Raw genomic sequence first — 13,198 nt, 5'->3', positions numbered from 1 at the left:
GTTGTGGTTGCCGTCCCCTTTATAAAATCATGGACATACACCAAGAAAACTCTAATATTACACACAGTTTTGTTATGGAAATCCAAAACCGACCAAACAAACTTTATGAAATTGGCAGTTAAAATAGTCAGTGGTGTTATTAAGCAGTGTTATTAAGTCCAACAGCATCAGAGCAGGAATCTAGGGGATACATGCTGAATGGGTTGTAACGGAAGTATATGAAAGACATATCTATAGATGGGGTAGATTTGAATTTATTAAATATATTTCAGTGCTTCTTAAAGGTCTACCTGATGGTCTGATACTGGGTTATCACTCTAAATTCACTGTTGTCACTGGTCACTTCACTCACATTCATCTTTTTCAGTGTTCCTCATTCCCTGCTGCCTCAGGGTTCTACAATTGCTCTTCTCTTTGCGGGGAATGCTTTCCCTCTCATGTAGTCCTGGTTTATTCCTCATTTTTTTCTTCAGCTCTTGTATCAAATATCTTCTTTGTATGAGCTCTTTCTTGCTTACCCTATTTAAAACTGTACCTCCCACTTCCCCCACCCATTTGCTGTACTATTCCATGTTTTTTGCTTTTCCTAACCACTTCGCATTACCTAATGTCAGTAGATGCGACTTGCTTTTTATTTGTTCTTTTGTTATCAAATTCCCCTGGAATGTAGGAGTGAATAAGGATTTTCTTCTTTCATTTACTGCTGTATTCCAGTTTCTAGAGGCTCACAGGCATAGAGCTGTTACATAAAAAAATATTTGTTGAGTAAAGAGACAAAAGATATTACATGACTTGTGAAAGTAGTTTTACAATAAAGAAAATATATATTATATAAATAATAGTAGAACTTTTTCTGTGGAAGGACCCATGCATTAATGACTTTCACAGTGCATGCCTCAGTTTCTGCACCAAAAATGCTCAGCAAATAGGGTGACCATATGTCCTGGTTTACTCCTGTGGTCTCAACACATTAATTATTAATGGTACCTCCTTTAATTTTCACAAGTGTCTCAGGATAATAATATGATATTCCAATCAATAAATGTCTGATGAATGAAATATTGAAGACTACTGTGGACAAGTAGAACTGTTTGAAGTATACCATACTTTCTATACTCCACCCCCCAGCCCCTGCTGTGCCAGCTAACTATGCATTTAATTGGGTGAAGTATCCAAAGAAAATAGCTTACCATTATGTTTTTTCTCCCAATTTTATCCCCTGTAGCTGTCTTACTTTTGCATTTCCATTGATTTCTGTAGTGGTTCATTTCATTCATTAAGTATTTGCTGAGCACCTACAATGTATTTGGTCATTTAAGGAGCTCCCTGTCTGGTAGGGATATTAATGGAATTTTAGGATCTATGTCACAATGTAAGTAGTTAATATTTTTAGAAACCTGAGAAAAGGAAAACATTCTTTTATTGCAAATAAGAAAAATAAAAAATAAAATTAACTTAAACTTGATTTTTCTAAAGTAACAGGGATGCACTTAAATGTTTTCTCATCTTTACTGAGTATACTCCCCCTAATTCTAACACACTAAAAATAACATTAGCATATTTTGGCATTCATTTAGTCTTTTATTTTTATAAATATTTAGAAATTTTACATTTATATAAAAATTTTATATTCTATTTTTACTCTATTATATCAAGGTACTTTCAGAGCACTACAAGTCACATTACATCATAAGCACACATCATAATTATAAGTATGGCTATAATTTATGGAAACTGCTTAGTCCTTTTTCATAGACACTTGATTTATTATTACCGTGTTTAAGTGTTTGTTTATTTTTGAGATAGAGAGAGACAGAGTGTGAGTGGGGGAGGGGCACGGAGAGAAGGAGACACAGGATCTGAAGCAGCCTCCAGACTCTGAACTGTCATCACAGAGCTGGACATGGGGCTCGAACTGATGGACTGTGAGATCATGACCTGAGCCGAAGTCAGATGCTCAGCCGACTAAGCCACCCAAGTGCCCCATGATTTATTATTACATTTTAAGTACAGTGTTTAAGTTACATTTGTTTTGTAACAAATGTTCCTATGTTTCTGGATTACTTTATATTTTGATTTACTTTGAGTAAGTAAAAAAGTAGAATTACTCAGTCACAGGATTTGAGCTAAACTTTTTATAGATCCTGATATGATCTTCTAAAATATGTTTGCAAACTTAATAGCTTTTGTGACAGTTTCAATGCTATCCTTTTTTTTTTTTCCCCTCTAAGTCTAACCTTTATCTTTACTAACTTAGTTAGGTATTACTATTACTTTCTCTTGAAGGGAGATGGAAAATTTGCTGAACAGACAGCCAATAGCTACTGTGATGCACAAACGTATGTCTAGTATCTATGGGTCTGCTAATATAATTCCGTGATTAAAAGCCTAGATTTCAGATAAAATTTGAGCCAAATGTCACCTCTATTTAATATGTGCTTCAGTTGTAGATTTACACAAATTATGTAATTCCTTTGACCCTCAGTGTCCTAGGAGGGATATGATTCTTGCTTCACAGTATTGCCACAGGCTAATTATTATAAAACCTCTAGCAGAGTACCTGTACACAGTAGGTACACACAGTATTGTAGTTAATTAGTATTAGTAAAAAGGAAACTAGGCTAAGAGGGGAAAAGGTACATGTTTGTTGTTTTTACCTGATGGTTTTAATATTTAATTTGCATTTTTTCTTAGATTGATGGACTATTATTGTGTACTCCTATGATATTATTCAAGATTCTTCATTTGTGTGTGCCAGAAACTAATGCAAAGTAGTTTTAGGAAAAACACAATCCATTGGCTCATGTGACCAGGTAATTCGTGAGTGGATCTGGATTTGGGTCTCTTGAGTTCAGAGACTCTAACAATACTGTCAGGTCTCTCATGGCCTCTTGCTCTGGCTTTCGCTCTCACTGGTCTACGTGGCTTCTTGTAAAGTGGTCTCATTCCTTCGATGCAGACAGACACCTTCGTGTAGCTAAGGAACACATTCACCATTGTTTCCAGGCTTCCTTGTTCCCACCTGGAAAGAGCGTTTCTGTCTCTCAACCTCCATGATTTGTCCCCTGGGATCTGCCCACTCAACCCAACCCCAATCCAGCCAGCTTTTCTCAGGAGCGGCCCTCACACCCTAATGCATCCATTGTATATAATAAGTGAACTTGTCTCCCGCTTTCAGAAAGGTGCTAATTTTGTCCCCTGGATTACTTTCCGAGTTCTGTGGCTCAGATGAGGAATTTCGGTTGAAAGAGTCTGGTTGCAAGTGTTGTGAATGCACAGGCTAAGGTCAGAGGTGAGCAGAAATAAGGTTTTGGGGGGGATCTTTTGTTGGATATCTGAAAAACAATAGCTATCACACATGCTTAGCTGATGACCTTAGAGAGAACACTATGTGCATAGAAGAACTGTGATGTGCAGGTTTTTCCTGGTGAAAATTCCCTGTTTCCCAAGGCATTCCCCCAAGGCGCCGAAGGGAAGCTGCTATTGCCACCTTCTGGGGCCTAGAGAAGGAGGTTTATGCTGAGCACACTCTTCTGGCTGGCTTCCCACGTCCTCTTCTGGAGCTCTTTATTGAAGTGGCTTAAAAAGTGGGGGAGGGGGGAACTTGTTTGAGGTAAAAAAGTAATAATATTCTTTTGGTTGCTAGAGTAACATTCACGCTCTGCCACAAAGCGTCCCTTGGTGCCACTGTCAGAGCCATAATAAGGCTCGTTTGTCAGTTCCAATGTGACATTTCTTATGTTTCCATATAATGCTTCTTAGATTACAATCCGTAGACAGTAATCATTGTCAGCGGGATCATCTTGGAAAACAAAGAGAAACATGAGCATCCAACACCCCAAATCCAAACTGTTTCGTTTGCTCTAAGCAGCGTGCGCCTGCTGAGGTATGAGTCGGCTGCCATCAGTGTCGTTTCAGTGAGTAACATGATTGACTTTCCTCCCGCTAGGAACAGGGCCCAAATTTTCATTCCACTTCTAGGGTTGTTTGCCTGGCCTTCATTTTCTTTTGTGTGTGTGCACGTGTGTGTGGTGTTTTTGCCTGGAAAGCTATTACCCCTCTGATTTGGTTTTAAAGGTTACAAGGCACATTAGGACAGACATGTGAGGATGTGGCTGAGTCCTTAGTGAAAAGCACTCATTGCTGCACAGTTTCTTTCATTGATACTTACATACATTTTGACAGATAGTATGCTTTAGCCCAAATTATGTTGTCTTGTTTACTCCTTCATCGTATTCTAAACGTCCCAGATTCAGGGATATGGAAATCCAAGAAGATGATGAGGTCCTTGATGTCATTTAGCAGGAAGTGATTTTTAGCTCATTTTTATTTATTTATTTATTTATTTATTTAATGTTTATTTTTGAGAGAGGGAGAGAATGCTTGTGGGGGAGGGGCAGAGATAGAGAGGGAGACAGAAAATCCCAAGCAAACTCTGTTCTGTCAGCGCAGAACCTCATGTTGGACTCAATGTGGGGCTCACCACAGGGCTCACCATCATGAACCAAGAGGTCATGACCTGAGCTGAAGTCAGTCACTTAACCGATTAAGCCACCCAGGTGCCCCTCTTATTTTCTTTTTCTTTTTTAAATTGTTTATAAAATGTTTATTTATTTTTTGAAAGAGAGAGAGAGAAAGAGAGAGAGAGAGAGAGAAAATAAGTGGAGGAGGGGCAGAGAGAGAGGGAGGCACAGAATCCAAAGCAGGCTCCAGGCTATGAGCTCTGAGCACAGAACCTGATGCGGAGCTCAAACTCACAGTGTGAGATCATGGCCTGAGTGGAAGTCAGGTGCTTAACTAACTGAACCACCCAGGCTTCCCTGCCACTTGTTTTATTTGAAAACAATGTTCTTTACAGAGTGTGAATCACCAGTAACCTCTCTATGTAGACTGAGCAAAGCAGAAAAAAGTGAATCAAATAATAGACTTTCTCATATATAATAGAGCCTGTTTTTGTGTAAAATATCCAGCTAATTTGGACTAAAGCTTTTGTGTCAGTATTTAATTATTCAGATAATTACCTTAATTTGCCATTGGAAATACATCTACACCTAAATGGAGTTAAAGTTGGGAATGTAGCCCAGTGCTTTTGATTTTGTTTTATTACTTTACTCAGAATATTGGTATCTTTAATTCTCCTTGTTCTCTATACACTTTTATTCCGGGCAAATTTATTTTTCTAGCCCCAAACTGCACTTATGTGTGAAAAAAAATTAAACTATGGATAATTTCAATTCTCTTTTCTCAGACTATATCCATTCTTATATATCTAGATGCCAACAGGACATTTCCATTTGACTCACCACAATCTCAGACTCCATGTACCTAAAATTGAGCTGTTCGTCTAAAATCACATTTCATTTTTTGACCTGGTTTATCTAGGCTTCCTGCCCTCTCCATGATACCAACCTCTCCTTCCCTTTCCAGCTTCCTTTCTCATTGCTTATAGCAAAATTCTTCCGAGTTGTTTATACTTGTAGATTCTAAGTCTCTCTTTCTCTCTTGAATGCAACCTAACCAGGGTTTTGCCTCTACCTCTCCATGGAAACAGCTCCTATCACTGATGACTTTCATGTTGTTCATTAACGTCAGTGCTCATATCCCAACTCTCTTTTTATTTGAATTATCATCGGCTTTTACTTGATATGTTTTCTTTCTTTGGTTTTCAATATAACACAATCTTCTGACTGTTCTGATATCTTTCTGACTGATCCTGCCAAGTACATTTGCTGGTGCCTCATCACCTGCCATTTGCAGATTGGACTGCTTTGTGGCTCAGCACTTAGACTTCTCTTCATATTTCTAATCCTTATGCAGATGTTCTCTTTCAGCTTAATAACTTCTAAATGCTGTTGATCACGTCAGACTTACACCTTTGACCTGAAACACCTCTTTGAACTCCAGATATCTCTACTTGGATGCTTAACAAACATCTCAAACTTTGTATGTCCAGTACTAAGCTTCTGATCCTTCCTCAATAATTCTGTTTTCGCAATCTTTATCATCTCACTTAAATCCATTCTTCCAAATATTCAGGCCAAACACCTCAGAGAAATCATTGACTCCTTTCTTTCTCTTACACCCCCAACTCCAACACATCAATAAATCCTCTTTCTTTACACTCACAATCAGGACTGTCTATATACTTTGTAGCACCTAGTGCAAATGAACACATAGGGCCATTTATTAAAATCTTATTAAGAATTTTGAGACAATGACAGTAGAGCATTAAATCAAAGGTGGGGTCCTTTGTGACAGCCTAAGATACATGCCTATAGAGTCTGTTCAGACTATAGTGATTGTAAAAACTGACCTCTTCCACTTATATGAGATCCAAACCACCATCATTTTTTCCCTGAACTATTTAAGTGGGGTCCAATCAGGTGTTCCTGTTCCCCTCTCTTGAGCCTTCCAATGTATCCTCAACTCAACCATCAGAGAGATTTACTAAAAGATAAATCAGAAAATTTCACTCCTTTGCTCAAAGCCCTCCAGTGACTGCCATTTCACTCATTGTAAAACCTCCATTTCTCTTTGTCCAACCTGAGTTAGTGTGTCATTGTGTCACACCTAGATAACTGCACTATCGTCTAAGCCTTCTTATACATGTCTCTCCTGATTTTTATCTGCCTGCATACCTTAGCAAGATCAATCTTTATGAAATACTGTTTTTATCACTTCACTTTACAGCATTCAATCCTTATCTCATACTTTCAAGTTTCAAGTGAAAAGTCCTCTAGCTTTTAAAGCCCACCACAGTCTACCCCAACCCTATAAAATAATCCATTGCCCATTTTTTCTCCATTCAGAGAGCCCCATTAATTTTAGTCCAGCCAGTCTAACTATATGGTTGACACTTGAACAACATGGGTTTGAACTACCTGAGTTACTTATATGTGGATCTTTTGTGATAAATACAGTGCATACTGTAAATGCATTTTCTCTTCTTTATGGTTTTCTTAATAACATTTTCTTTATTCTAGCTGACTTTATTTAAAAAAACAGTATATAATACATATAACATACAAACTGTGTGTTAGTCAACTATTTATGTTATTGGAAAGGCTTCTGGTCAACAGTAGGCCATTTGTAGCCCACTGGGTATCAAATATTATATCAATATTGGGGGTATCAAATATTGTATGCAGATTTTCAACTCTGCAGGGAGTCGGTCCCCCTACGTCCACAGACTTCAGTGGTTAACTGCATTCCATAATCACTCATATCGCTAATATTATTTTTCTTAGTAGGAAGCACATTTTTTGCTTTATGCCTGTCTTGATCATGAACTTCCTCCAAAGCTTACTTTGTTTCTACTTTCTCCTGAGAGCCTTCTCCAACTACCCTGGTTCTCACTGATTTCACTTGCATTTTAATATCAATCCAACTTAGATTTTTGTATTACCTACCACAATACTCAGATGTACTCTATGGAATTTGTCACTTAACAAGTACCTTTGGGTATGGTCCATACTTTTCCTATTTGATTATCCACTGCACTGCTGAGCTCAGTGAAAGTGCTCAATACACATTTATTTATTAGCTCATTGTAGGCACATTAGGTTATTTAATAGTTACTGATTTACTAAATGTATTAGATGTGTTAAAAACAAGGCACTAAATATAAAACAAACCAAAGCAGACCTTTTTGGAGTGTACCAAGATGGCATGCAGACTACACAAAATAATGAGAGTTATCATTTATTGGGTGTTTGGCAAACGCTGTACTAATGATTAGCTCATTTAATCGTCACCAAAAACCTGTGAGTTAGGCATCAGTATGATTCCAATTTTAGCTACGAGGAACCTGAAGCTCAAAAGGGTTAAGGAACTTTGTCAAGGATGCAAAGCTAGGAAGTAGGTAGAACAGGTTTCAAATACAGATAGTCTGCTTGCTGGGCCCACCTACTGTGCTGAGTCACCTCTCTTAGTCTACATTTGTTTACTATAAAATTTAAGACTCTGGACTATTATCATATTTTCATTATGGACTTTATATTTTCCTTTTTGGTATTCAGAGAACTATGGATTCTTTGGACTTTGTTTCAGTCAGATAACCAGAGTAAAAGAGCCAAATATTCACCCATTTTTTCAGTTACAGGCTCTTCATAAATAGCCCTTGGCACCCCAAGGCTTGTGCATAGAGCCATCTTTCAGTTTTTCTACACTGGGACAAGAATTCCAAGTATTTGCCAGTCTCACAAATTAGTTTCCAGAAAGACGTATTTTCAGTAGTTGAGTTTAAAAACATTCTAAATTACATTTACTACAGTTTGTTTAAAGCTTTTTTTCTGGCCTATCTTTCTAAGTTGCAGCTTAATTTTTCACTGTCTCATTTTAATTTCTCTCTTTCTTTCTAGATTTCATCCTCTCATTCATTATTCTTTGTCCTCTCTCTGTTTCTGGCTTTTCTTCCTGCAGCTGGGCTTTTGTTAGAAGGAGTGGACACAGCTGCCCAACCATTTTCACATTCTTCACTGGGATGATTTTCTTGAGGTAAAACATCATTTAACTATTACTCTACAATTAAATATTTCTGTTATCTCAAATTCTGGGTCTGCCAGTCTGCCAGTAAGACCTTTTGCAGTTGTTTATATTGGTTTGGATCCCTCCCTCTTACACATTATTTTCTCTATTCTGTGCTGGTTTGCCTTTTATATAATATTTTGTTATAGTCCTCATTTCCTCTTTCTGTTTTATTTCAAACACCAACTTGTTTCTACTGTTACTTTCTTTTTTTTACAGGGGGAGATATTCATTGACTACTTTCCCCTACATATTTTTGACTAGTTTTTAAAATAAAATGTTTCATCTCTTTGCTGGGTTGTTTTCACAGGGTTGAGGGGCAGTCCTGGGGGCAGGAATTACCTTTCTCTACCTTTGAAGACTCTAACTTGTCCATCGTGCTCTTGGATTGAAGCAGGAACAATTTGTGTTGATAATACTGTTTCAGGGCCCAGTGTTATATTACAAGAAAATAATTTGTGGTGGAAACTTTAGACTATCTGCTTTGAGTCTTACTCTAAATGGAAGTGTCTTTTAATCTTTCAGTAGTTGTCCTAAACTTTTTCAGAGTAGCACATTAGCAGGCTTTTCAATGGAACATTGGACATTTCAACATCTGATCTTATTAATGCTTTGAATAACACTTATTCATTATGTCTAGTTTGTCTTCAGATAAATAGGAATGTATCAGGATACCTGAATCAAACATTGCCATTTAAGATATATAGAAGGGCAAGAGGGGAGGTGGATCAAAGGATAATATTAACATATTTAACAATGTGAACACTAATGAATGAATGGAAGCCAGTTTCAGAGTTGGGTCTTAGAAATTCCTATCATGCTAACTTAATACCTTGGTTGCTGAATTATTGGAAGGCTGAGGTCCCAGGGGAGCGCATCAGGGTGTGGAAATGAGGAATTTGAGTTAGTATGGAATTATTCTAATACTTTAATAGGTGGATACATGTTAGTCTTGGATGAGAGTGTGCTCACAGTTTATTTATTTTTATTCAGGCACTGTCATCCCTTTCCATTTTATACAGTGTGACTCACAGAGGGGAGTATCGGGATGGTGTATGATTTCCCTTGGTGGTTCCTAGTGAAATGTGTCCACATCAAGGTTAGATCTTTTTAAACTGAAGTTCTCAACTCTGTGGTAATCAAAGCCTACCTTTGTCTGCAGAAGAAAGTTTTATATTTCAAAGGCACTGAACTTGGGATTCAGTTTTGTTTGTACCAGTTATTAACTGTAATTTGGGGGAAATCTATTAATAACTGATTTCATTCCTCCCTTCCTTTTCACTAAAAAGAAGGGAATTGAATTGATGAACAATAAGTTCCCTTTAAGATCTAACATTCTCTACTTCTATTTAAATACCAATATGAAAACATATTTTGCCTTCTATCTTTAATAGAAGATTGAGTAAAAATCAATTCATCTATTAGGATGAGTAGCTAAAGAAACAGTATGACCAACTTTTGGATGTGTAAAACATCCTTGATAATTTTTTCCACACATACAACTGTGTTTAAAGATTATCTGACTAAAATCTTTTTTTGTCCTTCAATTTGAATACAAAATCAGGCAATGGTTATATAAAATAAATTGTTTTTCTCTGTATATTTAGCACTTAATTACATGCTGAAATGTCACTATAACCTTTCAGCAATGAGGGTACAGTTATCCTAAATTCTTTTCCCTGCTTATATGGAAGATATAATTTTCAATGTTTATTTCAATTGAAAGCAGTTGAACTCTGTGAAAGCTCATTGGTTAGATTGCATTTGTCATCTTCAGAATCAGGTAGAAGGAGCTGTTTTTCACATTAATGACATCTGTATAGTAAGTCAGAACTATTAATATGTGTTATAAACAGTCCATACCTTGATTAAAAGGAGGAAACAAGAAAAGGTAATTTCTTCTTAAACTTTAAAAACTGCTCGGAAATTAATCTGGATCACACACGAGAATTCTCTTAGCCTCTGGCATTTCCACAGGTCTCGGAAGCACAACAGCTAAATTGTTTAGATCATGTGCTTTCACCTCCACACTGATAACCTGTTTTACAGACAGCAGCTTTCATCCCTAGTGATCACATTTTGATAATGCTTTTACTTAGACACTAAATCATGATCCTTCACACAAAACTAAAAATATTCCCCTTAAGGTTAAGACCAATATTCTGCCTGTCCTAATTATGGCATCAGTTTTCATCCTTTAGGTCTTCTGTGACAAACATGTTATTAATGAGAAAACTGCCCTGAAATAATAAGGGCCTTGTTTATGATTGGGTTTCAATATAAATTTTATTGACCTGAGGTGTAATCTTTGTTGGTTCTAATTTAACTCGAGTGTATATATTTCTTAAAGACCATACAACTAATTAAAGAATGAAGCTCGGAACCAGAAAGAGGAACTATAACAGGAAGGATACAACCTGATGTTTTGGCCACAAATGTATTTGTTTGTTTTTCCATTACTTCCCTACCCACCCTTAAAGAAGTATTTATTTGGGGCCTAATATTTTCTAGACAAAGTATTAATTTTGGTGACATAAAAAGGAAGGAAAACAGACCTCAGTGTCAAGGAATTCATCTTTTGGGAATACATCAAAGATATAAATCATTTTAATATACTCGGGTTTGTGAACCTAGAGAAACATATTACAAAGTACAGAGGTGGGGTTCTTGGGTGGCTCAGTTGGTTAAGCGTCTGACTCTTGATTTCAGCTCTGGTCATGATCTCACAGTTTGTGATCTCAAGCCCTGTTTGAGCTCTGTGCTGATAGTGTGGAGCCTGCTTGGGATTCTCTCTCCCTTTCTCTCTCTCTCTGTCTCTATTCACACTCTTGCTCTCTCTCTCTCAAAATAAATATACTTAAAAATAAACAAAAAAATTACTGTGGTAATAACTATAAGAAAAAATGATACAAGCCCTATCTGTGCCAGGCAATCATCTAAGTATTATATATTTAATCTCTAGGATAACAAGTATGAGGTGAGGACTACAATTATCATTCCCACCTTACAGATTGGAAACTGAAGTACAGGAGGTTATTTGTCTAGTGCCACTCAGTGCCTCTGGGTCTACTGAGAGCAGTCACTTATCACAGAGGGATGATTGAGCTCTCTCAGAGCAGGGATAGATGAGCTCCTGAGAACAGTTATAAAGGACCAAGTGCATGGCAACTACTGAGCCAAGTAGGTCCTTCCAAAATCACATCCTATAGAAGGATGTTTCTATCTAGAATATCTAGAATGTTTTATTCTGACTATATGTTTCTTGCATTCTGAATAAGGCTGCAATGGGTGCTTGTCTTAGCATCACATTTCTCCTCCCAGACACATTTATGTCACAATCAGTCCCTGATTTTAAAAATTTATTTATTGAAAAAGGTTTACCAGCTGACAAATTTCCCCCACGTTCCCATCTTAATCAATACTGTATTGGTCAGGTATCCAATAGGATATCTATCTATCTATCTATCTATCTATCTATCTATCTATCATCTATCTGCAGGGACAGAGATGGATAGATTTATTTATCATGAGCAATTGGCTACTATGGAGACTGAGAAGCCCCACAGTCTGCCACCTGCAAGCTGCAAGCCAATAGTATAGTTCCAGTCCAAGCCTGAAGGTCTAGTCCAAGGACAGGAGAAGACCAATGTTCCAGCTCAGTAGTCAGGCACAAAGAATGAATTCTCCCTTCCTCTCTCTCTTTGTTCTATTCTGGCTTTTGGTGGATTGGCTGATACCCACCCTCATTGGGGAAGACAAGCTGCTTTACTCGGTCTATTGATTCAAATGTTAGTCCCTTTGGGCAACACCCTCACAAACACACCCAGAAATAATGTTTAATTAAATTTCTGGGCACCCAGTGACCCAGTCAAAGTGACACATAAAATTAATCATCCTAAGTCCCAATGCATGAAGCATCGTTTAGCACCAGGTATCAGAGACCAAAAAGGGAGAGGTCCTTTGCTGCTGGCAGGGGTCCAGATACTTTAGCTGTCAGGCCACAGACATCTTTCTGGTTGGTTCTCATTGCCTTGTGTTAGTTTTCTCACTCTGAGGAGCTCTAGATAAATTTATTATTCCAGTTAATCAAGAGAAAAAAGATTAGGGAACATAGTAATTCGGCTGGTATATCTGATATTAAGACTTGTTTAATAAGTTTTAGAATATTATGTGATCTATTTTCTCCCCAAAATAGATTATACCCATTTCTGATGAGAATGTGGGAAAACTAATTCATTTATCATGGTTGTAGGGCTGTAAACTGGCAAAGTCTTTGGGAGGAAAATATGCATATATTCTGACACAATAAGATGTAATAGATATACACAAAGTTAAAGGAACAGTTGTTAATTAGAGATACTTTATTGTAAAGAAAAACATCAGAATATTTACCTGGTAATAAGGTGTAAGCAAGGCAAGTTATGTTACATCCAAACAATGTAGCCAGTTAAATATCACACTGCGGAAGATTATTTATTGAAACAGGGGAGAGTTGATACTATATTTAGTATTATGTGAAAAAATGGACTAATGATATATTAGTATATTGTTAGTGTATAGCAAATAATATATTCAATATATAATGTTATAAAGAGGTAAATTTATATGTAAGGCAGAAATATATGTATATAAATATGTACATATGAGTATGTATATGTGTATATATAGACAC

The sequence above is a fragment of the Hyaena hyaena genome, unplaced genomic scaffold (assembly GCF_003009895.1).
Source record: "Hyaena hyaena isolate Hyena2069 unplaced genomic scaffold, ASM300989v1 scaffold_518, whole genome shotgun sequence".
In the NCBI taxonomy this organism is placed as follows: Eukaryota; Metazoa; Chordata; class Mammalia; order Carnivora; family Hyaenidae; genus Hyaena; species Hyaena hyaena.
This window is presented reverse-complemented; position numbering follows the sequence as displayed.